At 38.3% G+C, this 21,102-nt stretch overlaps 1 pseudogene; it reads right to left on the bottom strand.

The window, feature by feature from the left end:
* Positions 1-21,102, bottom strand: part of LOC101542027 (PDZ domain-containing protein 4-like) — a 192,160-nt pseudogene that overhangs the window by 140,486 nt on the left and 30,572 nt on the right.

The raw sequence follows: 21,102 nt of genomic DNA, 5'->3' as shown, positions 1-21,102 counted from the left end.
CCAAGCAAGTGTAAGCAAAAGTAAACAAATGGGGACTACATTAAACTGAGAAGCCTCTAGACTTCAAAAGAAACTGAGTAAGCTATAAAGACAGCCCATGGAATGGGAAAAATAATTCATTCAATACCTAGTGAATTATTGGGGGTCAATATCAATCTTATTAGGGATCAATATCAAAGATCTACAAGGCACTTGTATAACTTTACAAGGAAAAGATCCAAACCCATCAAAAAATGGGAAGAAGAAATGAAGAAAAACTTCCTCAAAGAAGAAATTCAAAAGGCACATAAAAAAATATTCTAATAACTAATCATGAGGAGATGCAAATGGCACAAATGAAAGGGATTCTCATTTATTGCTGGTGAAAATGCCAACTAGTCCAGAACTTTTGGAAAACAATAATTGACATTCCTCAAAAAACTAGAAACTGAGGTCCCATTTGGTCTAACAATACCACTTCTGGGATTATACCCTGGGGATACCAAAAGCACAGAGCAGAAACACCATCTGTACTTCTATGGTAATTGCATCACCATTCACAATAGCCAAAATCTGGAAACAATCTGAGTGGCTGAGAACAGATGACTAGATAAAGAAAAATATGGTACATCGACATAATGGAGTACTGCACAGCTGCTGGCAAAAATGAAGTCATGAAATGTGCCTATAAATGGGTGGACATAGAGACTATTATGCTGAGTAAAATGACTCAAAAGGAAAGAGACAGATAGAGAATGACAGTATTCATTTGTGGGATATATAAAAATAGTATGAGACTAATATTCAAGGCCATAGAAAACAGGCTTCAGGAGAACTGGAAAACGGTTGGAAGTTACCACAAGTGTGTGGGAGACAGAGGATAATTAAAATAGAGATGAGTTCAGTATGGCAATAACAGTTGGAAATGCTCACTCTGAAGAAAAAATGAATGTTGAAAGTAGGTAAAGGTATAAACATCTTAATATTGCTGTATCTATATTGAAAACTATAATGTCCAGAAGAAGAGAGAAAGGGGGGGGGTTCTCCTAATGTCTATCAGGAAGGAAAATAAGCTTCAAATAAGGCAGGAAAGAGAAGGGTGTAGAAAACCTGCCTTCATGAAATGCCTTCCCCCACACAGCCCTGCACATCTTATCACCACTTCCAGAGTTCACACCAGAACTGTGGCAAGTTCTTACAGCTAAAAGCTCAAAACCTGTTTACAAAGACTTTATACAAATCCAGATACATGAGTGGAGTAAAAAACAAAAACTAAAGGCAAATTGGGCCTCTAATACTAACAATTATAGTAAATAATGCTTTCAGTAATAGTCCTAACCAGAACAAGCATAAAATTCATATTAAAAATCCATTTTTTCTAATTCCTTTAGGACTTTTGGACTTTTAACAACACAAGTATTTAAGCAATATGCTGAAATATCTTAATCACATGTTAAATAACTAAATACAGTCTCAAGAGACAAAGCAAGCAACAAAACTAAACTCAGCTATGGTAGTATTTCAAATTATGAGACAATGATTTAAATTTGCTATGGCTAATGCACTAAGAGATATAATGGGGGAGAGGAGAACATGGATTGCATAAGTATGGTTGGGGATAATGAGGAAAATAGACTCTTCAGGTTACTGTCTCTTTTATCCCCATTAAACAGAAGAGACCAGAAACAATGACACTGCCTGAGGTTTAGTACTATGGATGGAGAACATAAAATACTGATATGAATGTTTTGAATTTGGGAAAATAAATTGTTCATAAACTTGACCTTTGATTCCCCTTTGTAAAACTATACTTGCAAGATGAGAAATAGCAGCAACCTACAGGGTTGTTTACAAAGGATTATCTACATTGAAGTAGACCTAACTTTCCCCATTAAAATTTACTGGATATAGAAACATAATTATGCCACATTCCAAAAGAGTGTTTGGTAAGATTTTTTTTTAAATGAGAATTTTAATGTTTAATAAGAGGAGACAAAAGACTTCTATTTAAAGCTATAATAATATATTCAAACAGTACTGGTCATTTCTTTTCATTTGTTCTAAAGTATACAAGAATTTGCTTTTGTTTTCCCCAAATGGAGTTGATGTCCTTTGCTAGCTTAGAAAACAATATTAATCTTTAAAAAATTAAATAGGTTCTGTCCTCCAGAAGGACATTAGAAAATACAAAGCATGCAGTTGCTGCAGTATCAAAAAATATGCTACACTAGAAAACAAAATTATTTTTTGAGGCTATCTTAAGTCTTTGAATGTTTACTCCTTAACCTGTTAAAGCAAACATGCTTTCGATTACAGTGGAATTTCACCAATCCAAAATAAAAAAAAATATACGCAGCACTTTTAATATGCAGTACTCACGGGTTCAAAATATTTTCATCCAATAACCACACTATGTTGTTTTCATGTTAGATGAATATAAGAAACGAACCAGTTTTTATAGTAGGAATGTGGACCATTATAAAGAGACTTCTGGAACAGTCTGTTCAGTTTGAACTACTTGGAATCGAAACTTGATGAGCTGAGAACTGTATATAAAGTGAATTGTGTGTAGTTTGAAATTTGGTGTTTGCACCAAACCCACTGGCCCTTCTTTGAAGGCACTAACTCTGGTGCTTAGGGGGACATGCCAGGTTGGGAATGGAATCGGACACACCTGCATTCAAAGGTGCTTTAGCCCTTTGAACTATCTCCCAGGCTCAAATAGTTCTGTTTTGGTTTGATTTATGGGCCACTTTTGGCTCAGGGCTTACTTCAGGCTCTGTGGTCGAGATTTGCTCCTGGAGGTGTTGGGTATACGGTATAAAGTGCTGGAGATTGAACCAGGGTCAGAAGCATGCACGGCAATTGCCTTTATCCTTTTACTATTTCTCGAGCCCCAAATCTGTTCTTAAATATTTATGGGTGTGGTGAGAGAACAGAACAACCAGGAAAGATGAGAAAAGAGTGTGAAAATATGTTAGTGTTAGTAGCAAAGGTGCAGAGGGCAAAAGAAGCTATTAGGTCAACTTAAAAAATTCAGAGGAGAGGTGGGTGGGAGGGGACCTGATCTGGCTTGAAAGATTCAAAGTAGATTCTCAGACCTTCTTGAGAGTAACGCACAGGCACTTGAGGCAGAGCTAAATAAAGTAAAGCTAGAGGGGCTGGAGCGATAGCACAGCGGGTAGGGCATTTATTTGCCTTGCATGCAGCCGACCTGGGTTTGATTCCCAGCATCACATATGGTCCCCTGAGTACCGCCAGGAGTAATTCCTGAGTGCAGAGCCAGGAATAAACACTGAGCATCGCAGGGTGTGCCCGAAAAGGAAAAAAAATAAAGTAAAGCTAGAGAAATAATGAAAATTAAAGAAAAATAACAACTGAATACTGGTCTTTGTGATACTGTCTGAAGTCTGCGTTTTGAAACACACAAGTTTTCCTTAAGGTGTAATAAACTTTACTAGAAAGGTATACTTCTGAAAGGTTTTAATTTAAGTTAGATATTTGATATTAAAAAAATCCTCTGGAGAAGAACAAACCTAATTGCTCCTAAGTGACCCAGGAAGATTAGTTTGCCCAGTAACAGGAGGCCAGAGATTAGGAGTTTTCACTTCTCTGCTCTTAAATTAAAATTTGCAATAGATTAATGAGGTCACCTCCTGAAGACCTCTGGGCAATTTCACATTAGGATGCCAGGTACCTCCTACAAAAGTTCTATTCAACTGTCCTTCATACAGAGATAAGTTTTACTTTTATATCACCTTGTGTACTTTTGACAATATGTCATATGCTATGTAGAATTTTATACAGTTAATTTCACTTTTATAGTAATTAGATTAAATACTTTTTGCTTATTTATACAGTCATAAACATTTTGGTCTTTTAGTAATGTAATCATGCACATTGATGGGTAAGTTGATCTTAATATTCCAAAATTCTAAGAATATATATGTCATATTATAATTTATTAAAACTATCTTGATTAAACTTCTAAATTTCCTTGAGAATATGATTTTCACAAAAATAGGCTGTTATGCAATAGTCTGTAAGAGTTTTTAGGACAAATACATTTGGAAACAGAATTTCCTTGATCAGTGAGAAAAATTTCTCTTTTAACCTACTCGTAATTTAACTTACTTTTAAGAAACAGAGTTACTTCTAAAATTTCAATGTATAGGTGTTACCTAACATTTTATCTGTAAATCTAACAAGAAAATATATCTTTGCCAGAGAATTCTAGGAGTACAAGACTTCCAAAGAAGCTCATATATATGACAGAAAAGATAAAAATTCAGCTAATTCCAAAAGTACCCCAAGAGAAATGAAATTACTGTGAATAATCAAAACAAACCAATTGTTATAAAACAAACATCAGAGTAAAAGAAGGTATTCATGAGAATAAATAAAATAACTCACAAAATTAAAGAAATATAAGCTCTTCATAAAAATCAGAATATTTAAGCACGCCACTAAATTCATATTGAGAATGTAACAGACAGACCAACTATATGCTTTATATAAGAAATAAATCTTAAGCATAAAATAAAAGTGGATTAAAGTAAAAGCATGGAAAAATTATACCAGACAAATATAAAAATGGAGAATGAGTATTGAGGGGGAGAGAAAGGTTAGAATAGTTATAATCATATCATCCAAAGCAGATTTCAAACAAAGCATATTTTCAGAAACAATTAAGATCAATAGCAAAAATATTAACAAAGTTAATGCAAATTAGTTATTATTTTCTATTGAAGCAAAAGCACATAAAATGAGAGCAAACCTCTTAACACACTTTAGAGTGCAGAATATAATATTAACTTTCCACAAAATGCTTTGTAACATGTCCCAGAGTGTATTTGTCTTAGATAATTGAAACTTCATACTCATGAAACTGTAACACTTGCACTGGTAAGATATAGAAACAATAGAAATTTACATGGACAGACAAATAGTTATGAAAATCTGGTCTTTTGTGAGTCTGGCAGAAAAGTGCAATCCTGAGTCTGAGAACTTAAAGATACTGAGATTGAGTTTCAAATTCTTTGCCTCTGACATTATACCAAGTTGTAACAAGTTTACTGAGGAAAGAAAACATCATGAAGAGAATTCTTTCATTCAAAACAGCTCATAAGGTCCCTCTTTAACCTATCAATACCATTTAGATCACAATTCACATAGATATTTTAAAATAAATGCACTCTTTGGAAATCAGAAAAAGAGAAAATATGAAGGGAAGTGATAATATATAGCTCAGAATATTACTCAGCCCTAAAAAGGAAACACTGACATGCTTGATACTGCAAATGAGTCTGGAAATGGTATGTTGAGCAACATTTACCTATCAGAAAGTGTAATATGGCAGATTATTAATGTGTGATTTCCTCCTGAACTGTTGATAAAAGAGGCTCTTAGGGGGTGCTCGGGGGACACAGGCCTCTCAATATTACTGAGTCAATAGTGCCAGGGAATAAGCCCAAATGAGACTCAAGCATGTGCGAGAACCTCTGTATTAATTTCTTATAGGTTGAAGTGGAAAGTAGTTTAAGCTACCTGCATTTATGTGCACAGAAGTCTATAGAAATATAAAAATTAATCTGAAAACGGTCTTGTTTCTCTTTCTTTTGTCTTTTACTGGGATTCTCCAAAGAGTGTTCAGGGGACCCTAGGGCCAGTCCTGCTGGTACCGGATTAGGTTATGCAGGTCTGAGAAATCAAAGCTGAGACTGCTGAGAGTTCATGGCAGAGCTGTGGGTGGACTTAGGATCTATGCAAGTAATCTTGTAATCAATTCTGAGGTAGCTCCCCTGCTCCTAATGTGAATAATTTTTAAGAAACATCTTAAAGAGGACTGATGAAATGTGAATTATGTTATAATAGTTATGGAAAAGAGAACTGCTAATTTATTGACATAAACTTTTCATATAGTGATATTTATTTTCTTATAGGCTGGAGCGATAGCACAGCGGTTGGGCATTCGCCTTTCATGCAGCCGACCCGAGTTCGATTGCTCTGCCCCTCTCGGAGAGCCCGGCAAGCTACTGAGAGTATCGAGCCTACCCAGCAGAGCCTGGCAAGCTACCCGTGCATGTTGGATATGCCAAAAACAGTAACAATAAGTCTCTCCATGAGAGACGTTACTGGTGCCCGCTGGAACAAATCGATGAGCAACGGGATGACAGTGATAGTCTAAACACAGGCTTTCCTCCTCATGCAGCCATGCCTTCATGCAGCACTCACAAGCTGCTTGCATCTTCTTCTGAGCTGGCAGGATGTTGCTGCACTTCAGTTCCAGGTGCCGCAGCTTCACGTCCAGGGCACTGTGGCCACCTGCGGCACGCGAGAAGAGGAGCCCCAGCGGGGTGCTGTTCTCTGGGTGGCACTTGATCTCCAGCAGCTCCTGGTAGCACTCCGACTCCTCATCTGTGAGGCCTGGTACATCCGGTACCCCACACCCACCCAGCCCTTCTTCCCCCCCCTCAGCCAGCAGGGGGTCCATGCTGATGTGGAAGTCGAGGCTCTGCAATGCCGGCGCCTCCCCCTGCAGACCGAACTTGTGAAGTGTCCTGGGGGTGTTGGTGCTGGGCGCTCGTCGCCCAGCAGGTCGTGCTCCACAGAACGCTCCTCATTGCACGTGTTCTCGTCAGTCTGGCCCATGCCACTGTCCAGCTCCTGGCTGTTGCTCAGGCTCGAGCCCGCCTGGGGCGTGTGGGGGGAGGGTGGAGGGAGGGGCTTTCCCCTCCTTGTTTCCAGCCTGCTGGCCCAGGGGGGATTTCAGCTTCCGTACACGCAGATCTGCCTCGTTCTCGGAGCAAAAGTCATCCACAAAGTCATCCCGCTTGGCCAACTGGCTCTCGGGGCCGGGCCACCAGCAGGGAGATGTTGGTACTCTCCTCCCGGCTCAGGATGGACACTGCCTCTTCCCGGTTCTGAACATCCACACCATTAATCTGGATAATGCGGTCCCCTCGCGGATCCTGCCGTCTTTGGCTGCAGTGCTGTTGGGGTTCACCTCTCCGCCGTAGATGCCCAGGTCCTCCTCGTCGTCCGGGCTGTAGCAGACCATGAGGCCCAGCTTGTCCCGGTGCTGGCTATATAGAGCTTCACATCTTCATACTCCAGCTCGTCAAAATGGTCTGCCTCCTGAGAGCTACCCTCCGTGAACTCCACTGTGTCATGGCTGTGAGGGTGGAGGGTGCTCCAGGATGACTGCAGGTGGGGTGGGTGGCACAGCTGGCCCAGCACCATGATGTGCTCGAAGGTGACATCTGTCTGAGAGCCACTGATCACCAGCTGCAGGTCATGGCATGAGAGAGTCTCTTGCCCGCGTGTCTGACTGTCTTCCCCTGGGCCCCTCGGAGGGGATGGGCTCCAGCTTCCCTCCCCACCCCGAGCAGAGTTCCCAGTGGCCGAAGACCTCCGGAGTCTAGCCAGAGCCATGCTCGAGGCCCCTCTCCACACGTTCGGACAGGCCTCACGCATGAAGGTACCGGCAGAGGAACCCAGGTGTGTGTAATCCCATCAATGGCCAACATCCAGAGACTTAAAAGCAAGCTTCCAAATATCTTATAACCTACTTCTCCCTCTGGGAGAAACTAGCAAGCTACTGAGAGGTTCCTGCCCACTTGGGAGTGCCTGGCAAGCTTCCCATGGTGTATTCATATGCTAAAGCCAGTAACAAGCTGGGTCTCATTCCCCTGACCCTGAAAGAGCCTCCAATGTGGCATCTTTGAGAAGGCCAAGAAGAGAGAGGCTTCTGAAATCTCAAGGATAGGACAAATGGCGAGGTTACTGATACCAATCAAAAAATTCGACAATCAAAGAGATGATGATGATGATGATGATGATAGTCTTAATAGTTATATAGTAATTATAAGTTTATTATTTATTGTTTTCTCTCACATTTTGTGACCTGATAATAAAAAAATAGTATTTTGTTTGTGTGAAAACTGAACCTTTGCAATGTTGACAAATTAAATAGAAAGCTCTGTAGGTTATATAAATTACATCCATTTTAACAGTAGACACATCTAAAATTAAGAGACTTCTAATTGAATCATTTGCAAGAATGTTTGTAAGTGGCTCCTTAATTTTAGATGATAGCCATTAGAATTGAAAATCTCTGGAGCTGGAGAGATAGAACAGCCGGTAGAAATTTTTTCTTAGTTGAAGCCATCCCTGATTGGATCCCCAGCACCCGACAGAGCTCTGCAAGGAAGGATTCCTAAACACAGAATTAGGAAAATGCCCTGAGCACTTGTCAGTGTGGTCCAAAAATAGAAAAAAAAATTGAAATCTTAATACTGAACATAAAATCTCACAAATTACGGTACTACTGCCTGTTCGTATGAAACCTTCCAAATATGGGTTCAAAGTTTAAGTATTTAAATAAGATTGTTAATGCCATATATTTTTAATGGTCAGAGTTTAGGGGATGATGATGTGATTTTTCTAAGTGAGGTTAACATAAGTGAAAATTTTATAAAATAGGAAATTAGAATAAGTCGACTGTACTTCATTTTTGAGAGTGAAACTTACAATTAAAACATGCGAAAAAGGACAATTTTAATTTTTTACCTGTGATATAGATTTATTTGCTATTTAATTTGCATATGAGTGCAATTTCTTGAGTGTCAAGAGTCTTGCTTGATAATGATGCAAGGAATGAGTATGCATGAGCATCTGAGTGTAATAGGAGGGCTTTAGTATGAGTACTTAGTACTACGAAAATCCTCAATAACTGGAGGCTATTACACTGAGGAAAATATACATTATATAATGATAGATGAATGGATGGTAGATGAATAGACAGTTGGAGAAAGATTAACGGTAGGGAGAGAGAATAGTATAACTCTAGAATTATATTCCAGGAAGAATGTCATTCTGTGTTGCTTCCACCGTACTTATTTGAATCACATCAGAATTTCTCTGCAGAGCAGGCTATATGTGGATCAGCATCCTGTGTCACTCCTCTCTCTGCCAGCCTTATCTGAAAAGTGGGATGGGGAAGGTCAGTGATATGCCTGGTGTAGTAAATAAACCTCAAAGCGAGTTACTTCACCCTCATTTTTCATCATAAGGAAAAGCTGCTTCTGAGGTATTGTTTTTGAGTAAAATTTCAAGATGAAGGTATTATCTCTGTTCATCATCATCATCATCCCGTTGATTGTGGATTTTCTTGAGCAGTCTTAGTAATGTCTCCGTTCGTCCTAGCCCTGAGATTTTAGAAGCCTCTCCTTACTCATCCTTCCCAACAATGCCACATTGGAGGCAATTTCAGGGTCAGAGGAATGAGTCCCAGCATTGTTTCTGGTTTTGGCATATGAATATGCCACGGGGAGTTTGCGAGTCTCTCCCATGTGGGCAGGAAATTCTTGGTAGCCTGCTGGTTCTCCCAGAGGAAGAAGTAGGCCAAAAAATGTCTTTGGTTCCCAGAGCTTGGTTTTAAGTCTCTGGATGTTGGTCTTTGATGGGATTATAGGGCGCCAGGGGGCAGTCCCTGGGTGTGATGGCCTAGCTTCTGGAAAATGGGAAATCTGGGCAGAAGAGGCCCAGATTTGGATATCTATCTCAGCCCCAGGTCCCACATACCTGGTTCCTCTGCTGGTACCTTCATACTTGAGGCTAGTCCAAACGTGTGGAGAGGGGCCTTGAGCATGGCTGTGGCTGAGGCTCCGGAGGTCTTCGGCCGAGGGAGTTCTGCTCGGGGTGGCGAGGGATGCTGGAGCCCATCCCCTCCGAGGGGCCCTAGGAAAGACAGCCAGGCACGCGGGCCAGAGATTCTCTGACCTATCTCTAACCTACCTCTGTTAGGTGGAAAAATGGATTAAGACAGAAGATCGAACACAGATAAAGTTTAGACAATATAGCAGGTGCACAAAACAACAAAGAAGCATTACTGCTTAAGAATTAAAAATTGGACAAGAAATGCTGTTTTTAAAAAGTTTTAAGTTACTGTAGGAACTTACATATGATAAATAATTTCAACTTTATACTTTAAGTCAGAGTTTCCCAAATGAAAGCAATTTTGCTTCACTAACTAACATTTGGCAATGGCAAGCATTGTTGATTTTTGCACCTTGAAGTGGGGTTCTGGTAGTATAACGTCTAGTGGACAGAAATCAGGGGTATCACTAAACAGCCATATAGTTCACAAAAGTCCACCACAGTACAGTATCTGCCCTTTTTTTCTATTTTCGTATGTGTTTCTTTATTTGGATTTTGGGCCAAACTGGCTGCACTCAGGATTCACTACCTGGATCTGTACTCAGGGATCTCATCTGGTGAGTCTCTTTTAGGACTGTATGTGGTGCCCTGGGTCAGACTCAGGTCAGCTGTGTGCAAAGCAAGCAGTTTGCCAGTGTACTAGCTCTCTGGACCTAACCCAAAATGTTAATACCATGAAGGTGAAGAAATCCTGATGGAACTGGTGTATAAGTCTAAAAATATATCAAATATGCTTCTAGTCCACAACGGTAGCTATCTACCTACATAATATGATTTATAAATGTTCAATATGATAATACATATTTTCTATTACAATTTGTTGTGAAGTTACCATACACTTTCCATTCTTGATTGACACTGAGGATACGACAGTGTTTACATTGCTGAAATAGTTACTTTACCATGTTTCGCCTTTAAAATTAAAACTACAGCCATGACTACAAAAGTGACTAAGGATTAATTTTTAATCTTCCCCTGCCATCTGTTTTACTGTTTGATTGCACTGTTCCACACAATATTACATTTTGATTATAAAGGGCTGAGAGAACATTAATTTGGTATTGGCTCAAGGAAAAGATTTCAATTAGATTTCTCGAGTCTCTCCATTTGACCTCACTTATGTTTTCTCCTTAGCACTATGTGCAGACAATTTTTGAGAGATGAATTGTAATTGGTTAAGTATAAAAGTGATCTGGGTTTAAATATAAGCAGCAATAACATAAAATGCTAATATTCTTGGCGTCTCGATGGACTACATTTTTCTCAAGCTGAATTGTATTGTTAAAATAAACAGCTTCATAAGAAGAAAAAATCCCAATAGGAGTAATGAAATGACACTAAAAGCACATAGAAACACAAAATTAGTGATTCTAACAAAATTTAATCAAGCAAAGTATTATAATAATCTTTTCAAGTACATCAGTATTTAATCTACCAAAATAAATTAATTCAGATTTAGAAGGCAGTTATGAGTAAAATAATGTTAAACATTTATTTCAAATTTAAAATTTAAAGCTTCAGAATCACATCATTTTTACCAGTATAATTTATTTTCTTCCAAAGCTACTTGGAAATACAGATTAATCAGGTTTCAAATGTCATTTTTGGTTTACAATATAAATACTCTCACTTTATATTAACTGAAAACACCTGAGTAGATTAGTAAATTTCTACTCTGATTTATTGCTCATTCTAAAACATGTTCTCATTTTCTGGAGGATCCTGAAAATTCTTTGGTCAACTTGGTTGGTTAAATATCAATGGAGTAATTATGGAGAAGAAGTTTTCTCATAAAACTAACTCCTCCTATTCGTGAACATGTAGAACTTTTCTGATGATTCATTTATATAAACAGGCATCAACTATCAAGCTTTCATTTATATAAACAGGCATCAACTATCAAGCTTTTATTTATAGAAACAGGCATCAACTATCAAAGCGTCATATCCTGTTTAAGATTTATTCCTAAGTATATTACTCCAAGTTTCAAAGTATGTTAAATATTTTTTAGTATACTGAACATTGTTATTATAATGGAATTTCAAACTTCATTCTTGAAATAATTCTGATAGTATTATCCCAAGTAAAATGTTCTATATTTTCAAAGTTTGGATTTGTTATTTTTAATATGTTTATTAATGGAAAGCTATCTAATTTTTTAAAATTTATTTTTTAATGTAAATGGGTGCAAGCACCTGACTCAGTGGGTGGAGTATATGCAAGGTGCTGAGTTTCATTGACATTGCTGCTGTAGGGTCCCTAAATCTGCCAGGATGGGCCTGGTGGCAACCATGTACTAGCAGGGTGGTTCCTCTGACCCCCAAGGCATCCAAGCGAAACAACACAGGATGAGCAAAGGCCAGGCGCACAGTGTTAGGCATGTCTGAGTGGACACCAGCCCACCCAATACCACTAACACTACCCAATTCTAACACATGAATGGCTGTTAAAATTTCACTAAATAATTTCTCACTAACTCTAGAGATTAACTTATAGGTTTTTTTTCTTTTTCTTTTTTGATTGATGTCCTTAGTGCAACTGGGGTTAGGGTATTTCTCTGAATCAAATCAGGGTCTCTCATGAAAGGCAAGTGCTTTTCTACTGAGCCATGTTCCTACTCAATTAATAAATACTATCTAAATATTTTCTTTTATTAAACTCTTCTTTTATTTCTACTATATATTCAAATATATTCAAATAGAATGGCAACTCTTGTTCCTAGGCTCCTAATATGCTGTTTTCGAACGCTAGACGCAAAGACACTTTGTCCATCTTTATTTGTTGCAACTTACATCATCTTTGGTACCATTTGTTTTCTTTTTATAACGTGTGGGGCTAGTATGTGGAGGACATATTTCCACAAACCCCTTTAAGACAAAAAGTACACTATTTCATAGAGTGGAAATATTTTCAGTAGCTTTCATAATACTCCAAGCAGAAATTCCCTCTATACTCTAGTTAAAGAAGGAGTTGAAAAGTAAAGGAGTCTGGTTATATATGCATTCTTAAATATTTTAAACTGTAATTTATCATGTTTAGATGCTAAATATTCTACAAGAGCTCCAATGTGAAATTTTATGATATAAAACTTTAATTTCACATTTTAGAAGGGTAAACAGATGTTGCTCTGGGAAGAAATAATAAATTAGTAAATTTTTGATAGTAACCTAGGGAATTTAAAAGCATTTTGTTGCGGTACAAATAACATGAACTTTAAAACCAGACACACTGTAGTTGATAAAGGATAGTTGGTTCCTATTTTTTCCTGTGATGTGACTTAAATGAGCCACTTAAATGTCTTTTGCTTTGGAGTATTCTTTTTTTTTTTTTCAAAGGAGGATAATGTCACACATCTGGAGACCACTTTTAAGTTAAATGAGAGTATTTACATAACAACAAAGAAGACATTTGTTTCCCCTTCTGGAAAACAATCATTGTAACATGGAAAATGTATGTTGAACAATGTAAATTTCTTCTGAAATATTACATAAAAGCAGTTTTCCTATAACTGAAAGTATGGAAAAATGTTTATAAGAATTCTGCTTTAAATAATATACGCTAGCCTTAGGGAATTTTTAAAAAAAATGTGGGGCTGCCTCACAGAGCCAGGATTACTCCTGACTCTGTGCTCAGGGACCGCTGAGTTCAGCGGTCCATATATTAAGCCCAGTTCAGTCATGTGCAAGTGCCTTCTCTGTTGTATCATCAGGGACCCTGAACCCTTACAAAAGTATTTTAAAAATCACATTTCAGTAGATTTACAATGCATATAACTGTATTACTCTCATCCAGTTGTTCATCAATTTACTCAATCTGGCACCAGTAATGTCTCTATTACACTCAGTCCTGGAATTTAGCAGCCTCTCCTTACTCATCTTTCCCAGTGATTGAAGGCTCTTTCATGGTCAGGGGAATGAGACCTATTATTACTGTTTTTGGCATATCGAATACCCATGAGTAGTTTGCCAAGCTCTGCTGTGTGAGTGGGATACTGTTGCCGGGCTTGCCGGGCTCTCCAAGGTGTATGTTTATACCTGTTACTGTATTTAGGATATGAATGCAACACGGGGATATTGCAAGCTCTCCTGAGTGGCAATAGACTCTCGGTAGCTTGTTAGGATCTCCAAGAGGGACAAATAGGCTTTTAGATGTCTATCGCATCCCGAATAGTTTTATAGTCTCTGGCTGTTGGCTATTGATGGGATAACAAGGCACCGGGAGCAATTTCTACCCAGAAACTTCCTAGCTACTGGAAAATGGGGGATCTGGGTGGAAGAGACCCAGTCCTGATCCAAGCAAATTGGAGATCTCGGCCCCAGATCCCACACATCTGGGTTCCTCTGCCAGCTCCCCAATGCGTGAGGCTCATCTGAATGTGTAGAGAGTGGCCGTGAGCATGGCCATGGTTGGGTTCCGGAGGTCCTCAACTGTCAAGGCTCTGTTTGGGGTGGGAAGGGAAATGCAACCTGTTCCCTCTGAGGGTTTCCGGTGAAGACAGCCAGGCCAGGAGGCAAGAGACTGCATTAGTCTCTTTCAGGAACTTGGTTTTAGTCTCTGAATGTTGGTCATTGATGGGATTATAATGGGAGCAGTTTCTGGGTGTGACCTCCTAGCTACTGAAAAATAGGGGATCTGTGTGGAAAAGGCCCAGTCTTTATCTGGGCAGACTTGGGGATCTTGGAACTGGGTCCGGCACACCTGGGTTCCTCCGCTGGCTCCCCCATGCATGAGGCTCATCCAAACCTGTGAAGAGTGGTCTTGAGTACTCTCCACAATGTGTATTATCTATAATACAAACTGAAAGATTCTTGACCCTCAGACCACTCCCTTAATCTGATTAATATTAGTGATTCATCCCAAAGAAGACCATCACCACTCCCAATCTCCCTGGTAATTTTCTTAGCAATGGACTTTTACCTAGGTGGAGGCAGGTAAAACTGCCCTTGTGGGGGCAGTTTGGAGAAACCCTATAAATGCCACCTTGAACAAAGGAAGTGCATGCATATGCTGCCAGAGCCCATGTGCTGCTTGCACCCACGTGGCCGAGCACATGTGTCACCTGCATCTCCCCTCTTGAGATGTGTACTTTCATGCTTTCGTGTCTAAAGCTAGTATGTATGTAGGGGTACTCTCCGCCCTTGGAGAAACCTGTGTTCTCTCTTGAGTCTCTCTCTCTCTCTCTCTCTCTCTCTCTCTCTCTCTCTCTCTCTCTCTCTCTCTCCACACTTTAAAAATCCACCAAATAAAATCTATTTATTTCACTGCTTGTCTACTCCTGAAGTTCCTTTTTGCAAGGCGAGACAAGAACCCAGTAACCCTGGGTCCCGGGTGGCAGAGGCAGATGGGGATAATGCCACAGTCTTTCTCCTCCCCACTTCACATAAGTCACCCCCCAGAGGGCCCACCGACATCAATTACACATTTATTAAATAAGAAAAGAATCAATATATTTCCTTTGCTCCATATTTTAATGAGATAGTATTTCATTAATAAATAATGAAATACATTAAAAACTTTAAAGATATGCATTAAATAGCCAGCACTTAAATTTGTCAAAATTTGTCCTATTATATGGATACATTAGTAATATTTGTAGATCTATATTTACTAATTAGCAGCCTGATTTTTATTCTAGGTAAGTGAGAAAAAATGTGAGAACTAGCTTATAGTAGTTTTAAGGGAAAAAAAGGTAAATTAATTTTTCCTCTAAAAAATAAACATGTTAATTTAGATTTTGAGATTTCCAAAATGAAAACTAATGTAAGGATGGAGGAAGTATTTAAAACTATAGAAGAATGGAGGAACTTTATATGACTTAGAAATGAAGGGTTCTGAGAAGATGTTCAAACCCTCATCCCACAAAGTCCAAGGACTGGGGTGGTAATAGAATTTACCAGGAGCAAGACTGTTTAAGTGTCGTGAAATCAGTTCTCTCAAAAAAAAGTACACTGGTCAGACTGATACAGCAGAATCCTCCCAAGACAGAGAGTGTGCTGCCAGTCTCAGAGGACACTTTTTATCTGGGCTGCATCAGGCAGAAACTTCTGCTTTCTGTAGATGAATCCTGGGGGAGGGTGAACAGAAAACATGCATCCAATTTTGGGAAAAAAAATTAAGCACTGTAAGCACTCTTTGTCCCATGCTCACCGATTTGCTCAAGTGGGCACCAGTAACATCTCCATTGTGAGATTTGTTGTTACTGTTTTTGGCATATTGAATATGCCACAGCCACCTAGCCAGGCTCTGCTGTGCAGGTGGGATGCTCTCAGTAGTTTGCCAGTCTCTCCAAGAGGGATGGAAGAATCGAACCTGGGTCAGCCATGTGCAAGGCAAACGACCTACCCATTGTGCTATTGCTCCAGTCCGGGGAAAAATTGTATATAAAATATTATAAGCCAATAGCATAAACAGGGTAATAAATATACATAGCGTATTTTGGATCAACTATGAAATGTTTGACCAATCATATAAAGATATTGGAATAATTTTAGCCTATCCCTGAAAGAAGTTTAGGAATCAATGCAAACAATGAAGGTCTTACCGAGGCCAAACTGCTAAGGCAGATGGGGTCCCTAAGTCAGTTTTAAGGCCTGGGAGGCAAAATAGAGCAATAGTAGAGTTCAGAGTTTCCAGGGAACTGCTGATTATCTTAGTTTAGAAGGGTCTCAACTTGCCAGGTCTTTGAAATGGGGACTTAAACTAGGTACCTTTTTTAGGGGTATTTTGTTACACCTTTTAAAGAAATAAGCATCTTACTTTTTGTTGTTGGAATGAAGCCATAGCACAGTGGGTAGGGCGTTTGCCTTGCATGCGGCTGACCTGGGTTGAATTCCTCCATTTCGCCCGGAGAGCCTGGCAAGCTACCGAGAGTATCTTGCCCACACAGCAGAGCCTGACAAGCTACCCTTGATGTATTCGATATGCCAAAAACAGTAACAAGTCTCACAATGGAGATGTTACTGGTGCCTGCTCAGGCAAATTGATGAGCAATGGGATGACAGTGACAGTGACAGTGATGATTGTTGAGCAATGATTCCTTATCTCTTTCAACTTTAAACCAGCAAGAGGGTTGTACATCCTTCCCAGGTTTTCAATGCCTGAGTTCCCCCTTTGTCAATTTTTTTTCAGTTTTTCTTTTTTAAATACTTTAAGCCAACCTGTATAGCCAGCAAAATATGCTTAGGTTAAATTCACTGTATGTGAGTATAATTGCATCTGGGAAGTTCCTTAGTCCTAGAATTTGACGCATTTTTATAGTTAGGTCAAGTTCATGAATCAATGGGTCAGCATAGTACAGATAAGAGATTTTACTTATGATTGTCTTATGAAAACTTAAGATTTTAAAAACATAAGCATCAGAAATATTTTCCATATGTTTGAAGACAGCAGTTTAATAGAATTTATTTGTAGATACTAAATCAATTATTTATGGGATTTGATAGACTTTAAATTTCAACATTTATTAAAGGTTTATGATAATATCTATGGCTACAAAACCTTCAGGTTTCATAATACAATTACATATATGTGCATGTGCACATATATATACCTATATATATAAATTTGTAAACATAAAAACATATTTAGAGAAAGGGACCCATACCTTTTCCCCAATCTTATTTTGGTAAATATTTTATTTTATTTTTATTTTTTTTTTTTTTTGCTTTTTGGGTCACACCCGGCGATGCACAGGGGTCACTCCTGGCTCATGCACTCAGGAATCACCCCTGGCGGTGCTCAGGGGACCATATGGGATGCTGGGATTTGAACCCGGGTCGGCCGCGTGCAAGGCAAACGCCCTACCCGCTGTGCTATCGCTCCAGCCCAAATATTTTATTTTATTTAAGATATATACAAGACATTCATATCATAATTTTTAAATGTTAATAATAGAAAATAATAATCAATCTACTTTACAAAAATGAATAAGACTTATTCCAGTTTGAAATGATTAGCTGATTTTAAATGTTTATTATAACTAAATTACTATTCTTGAACTTTGGTTCAAAATATATTTCTCTTTTGGATTGTGAGAAACTTTGAACAAGGGCAAGTATAAAGTTGATTTACAAATGGCAACTTAAATTCTGTCAATATAAATGAATAATGCAATATGTTTCCAGTAAACCTAATGCAAAAAAGACTTTATTAATAGAAATGTTACATCTAAAAAGAAATATGAAATGTCCACACTGTTCCAAATGTTTTCCAGAATTTATTGAGATGTTTATATCGAAAATATCTAAGCAAAATAAAATACTTAAACCTTTAAAAATTGAAAATTCAGAGGTCACTTCAGTTTTGGTTAAGTGATTAAAGCATTTTCTCTATAAATAATTAAAATGACATACAGTTATGATGATAATAATGAAAATAATATCAAAATTAATACTATAGTATATTGTTCAATTATGAAAGATTATTAAAATAAATTATAAAAATTATAAAACAGGAGAAGAAACTATACTTTCAGACATAATTTACTAACAATTCTAAAGGTGAAGTTTCAGAGATTTTTCTCATCAACCAAGAAACTGCTACTCTTCAGGAAGGTGACCTTATTCTTATTAATATAGACCCACAAGCACATGAGGAAGGAAACCAATAGCATTATGCTTCAAATTCGTACTTTGTGATCCCCACGTAGGACAGATATTCAAATTGCTAACTGCTAGATTATCAAATCCAGCTTATATTTTCAAGATTTATTTAATTATAACTACTCACAAATCAATATTTATAAGATATATTAGTTGATGAATTTGGAGACAGATGATAAATGATACTACGATTATGGATTACTTAACTGAGAATCTTTGATGGTAGAACCCTAGCATCTTCCCTGCTCTGCCCCTATTACCTGCAAATTTGAAGGATTTTCTGCAACAAAAAATTTTAAATTCTGCAAAAATTTTGTGGATAGTAAATTAGACTAACTGCTCAGATCTGCAGAAACGCTAATTCTTGACAATTAAGTAGAAGATTAAATAAGAAAACAAACATGAAAAGAGGGAAAATAAGCTATTGATTTTATGAAATAAAGACTTTTTTAGATATCTGCTGTAAAGTGTAAAACATTAAGGGCTTTGCCTTCCACATTTTGTCAAGCTGGTATGAATTGTCACCTTAAAACATTGACTCCTCTAATCTGTGAAAGTGAGACAGCTTTCCATTTTAAAAATTTTCCAAAGTGATCAGCATTTTGTAATTTTCTCTATGAAGTTCATGTATATATTTTGTTAAATTAAAAGAGTTTAGTGTTTTTTTATCTTGGCATAATTTTTTAAATTTTAAATCCAATATCATTCTAATGCATTTTAGCAAATGACTTTCAAAAAAATTGCCTTGTATTTTTCCACATTGCTGTAATATTTTGGTTATGAAATAAACATATTCATTCCTTGGATTTTTATATGAAGACAGTTTTAATTTTTCTCTTTCACTGTCACTCTCATCCTGTTGCTCATAGATTTGTTCAAGCGGGCACCAGAAACGTCTCTCATTGAGAGACTTATTCTTACTGTTCTTGGCATATCCAATACGCACGGTTAGCTTGCCAGGTTCTGCCGCGCAGGCTCGATACTCTCGGTAGCTTGCTGGGCTCTCCGAGAGGGGCAGAGGAATTGAACTCAGGTTGGCTGCATGAAAGGCGAAACCCATTTATATGCAAATTACATGACTTCATGTTTTCTGACAGCTACATAGTATTCCATTGTGTAGATGTACCAGAGTTTCTTTAACCAGTCATCCGTTTTGGGGCACTCTGGTTTTTTCCAGATTCTGGCTATTGTAAACAGTGCTGCAATGAACATAGAAATACAGATGCCATCTCTACTATACCTTTTTGCCTCTCCAGGATAAATTCCCAGGAGTGGTATTGCTCGGTCAAATGGAAGCTCAATTTCTAATTTTTTGAGAATCATCCATATTGTTTTCCAAAAGGGCTGAACAAGTCAGCATTCCCACCAGCAGTGAAGAAGAGTCCCTTTCTCCCCGCATCCACAGCAACAGCGGTTGTTTTTGTTTTTTGGGATGTGAGCCAGTCTCTGTGGTTTGAGATGATATCTCATGGTTGTTTTGATCTGCATCTCCCTGATGATTATTGATGTTGAACATTTTCTCATGTGCCTCTGAGCCATTCGGATTTCTTCTTTGGGAAAGTTTCTGTTCATTTCATCACCCCATTTTTTGATTGGGTTGGCAGTTTTCTTCTTGTGGAGTTCAACTAGTGCATTGTATATCCTTGTTATCAACCCTTTATCAGATGGGAACTGCGTAAATATCCTTTCCCATTCTGTAGATTGTCTTTGTACTTTGGTCAATGTTTCTCTTGAGGTTCAGAAGATTCTTAGTTTGAGATAGTCCCATGTATTTATCTCTGTTTTCACTTGCTTGGCCAGTGGCGTGTCAGCTTTGAAAATACCTTTGGCTTCATGTCGTGGAGGGTTTTGCCGACCTTGTCTTCAGTGTACCTTAGGGATTCTAGTCTGATGTTGAGGTCTTTAATTCATTTTGATCTCACTTTTTTACATGGTGATAGGTGGAGGTCTAAGCCCATTTTTTTGCATGTAGCTGTCCAGTTTTGCCAGCACAATTTGATAAACATGCTTTCCTTGCTCCACTTCACATTTCTTGCTCCCTTATCAAAGATTAGATGGTCATATATTTGGGGGGATGTGTCAGAGTATTCAACCCTGTTCCATTGGTCTGCCGCTCTGCCTTTGTTGATTCTCTCTATCCATGAGCAGGGTATATGAGAAATCCTAACTTTTATAGAAATCTTTTTATTAAATAAAAAGTATCATGTTGAGTAAAATGAGTCAGAAAGAAAGAGACAGACATAGAAAGATTGCACTCATATGTGGAATATAATGTAACTGAGAAGTACAAGTTGGCAATGATGCAACTTCTGGCAAATATCTCTCTGAACTTAGTTACTAAAATACTAAAATACAGATAACCGTGAGGCCGCTAAGTGTGGTCACTCGACCTCATAACTCTTCATTCTCAGCAATGGAAAACAAATTATCTAATGCTTCCTTTTCAGCAGGTCCGACTTTAGGGGAGAGACTCTCAAAACAATAATAGTGAGTTTTGTTAAAATATTGAATGCAATTAAAGTGAAAGTAAAGTGAAATTTATCAGTTACACAGGTGGGGGGGTTAAGGGTGGGGGGCTAGGGTCCTGGGGGCGCTAGGGGTGTGGGGGGGCTAGGGGTGTGGGGGTGCGGGGTGGAGCTATACTGTGATTCTTGGTGGTGGAATATGTGCACTGGTGAAGGGATGGGTGTTCAAACATTGTATAACTGAGACTTAAACCTGAAAACTTTGTAACTTTCCACATGGTGACTCAATAAAAAAGAAAAAAAATGAAAGGTGAAAGCCCAACCGCTGTGCTATTAAA

This window comes from Sorex araneus, chromosome 1 (genome assembly GCF_027595985.1).
Source record: "Sorex araneus isolate mSorAra2 chromosome 1, mSorAra2.pri, whole genome shotgun sequence".
Classification (NCBI taxonomy): Eukaryota; Metazoa; Chordata; class Mammalia; order Eulipotyphla; family Soricidae; genus Sorex; species Sorex araneus.
This window is presented reverse-complemented; position numbering and strand designations above follow the sequence as displayed.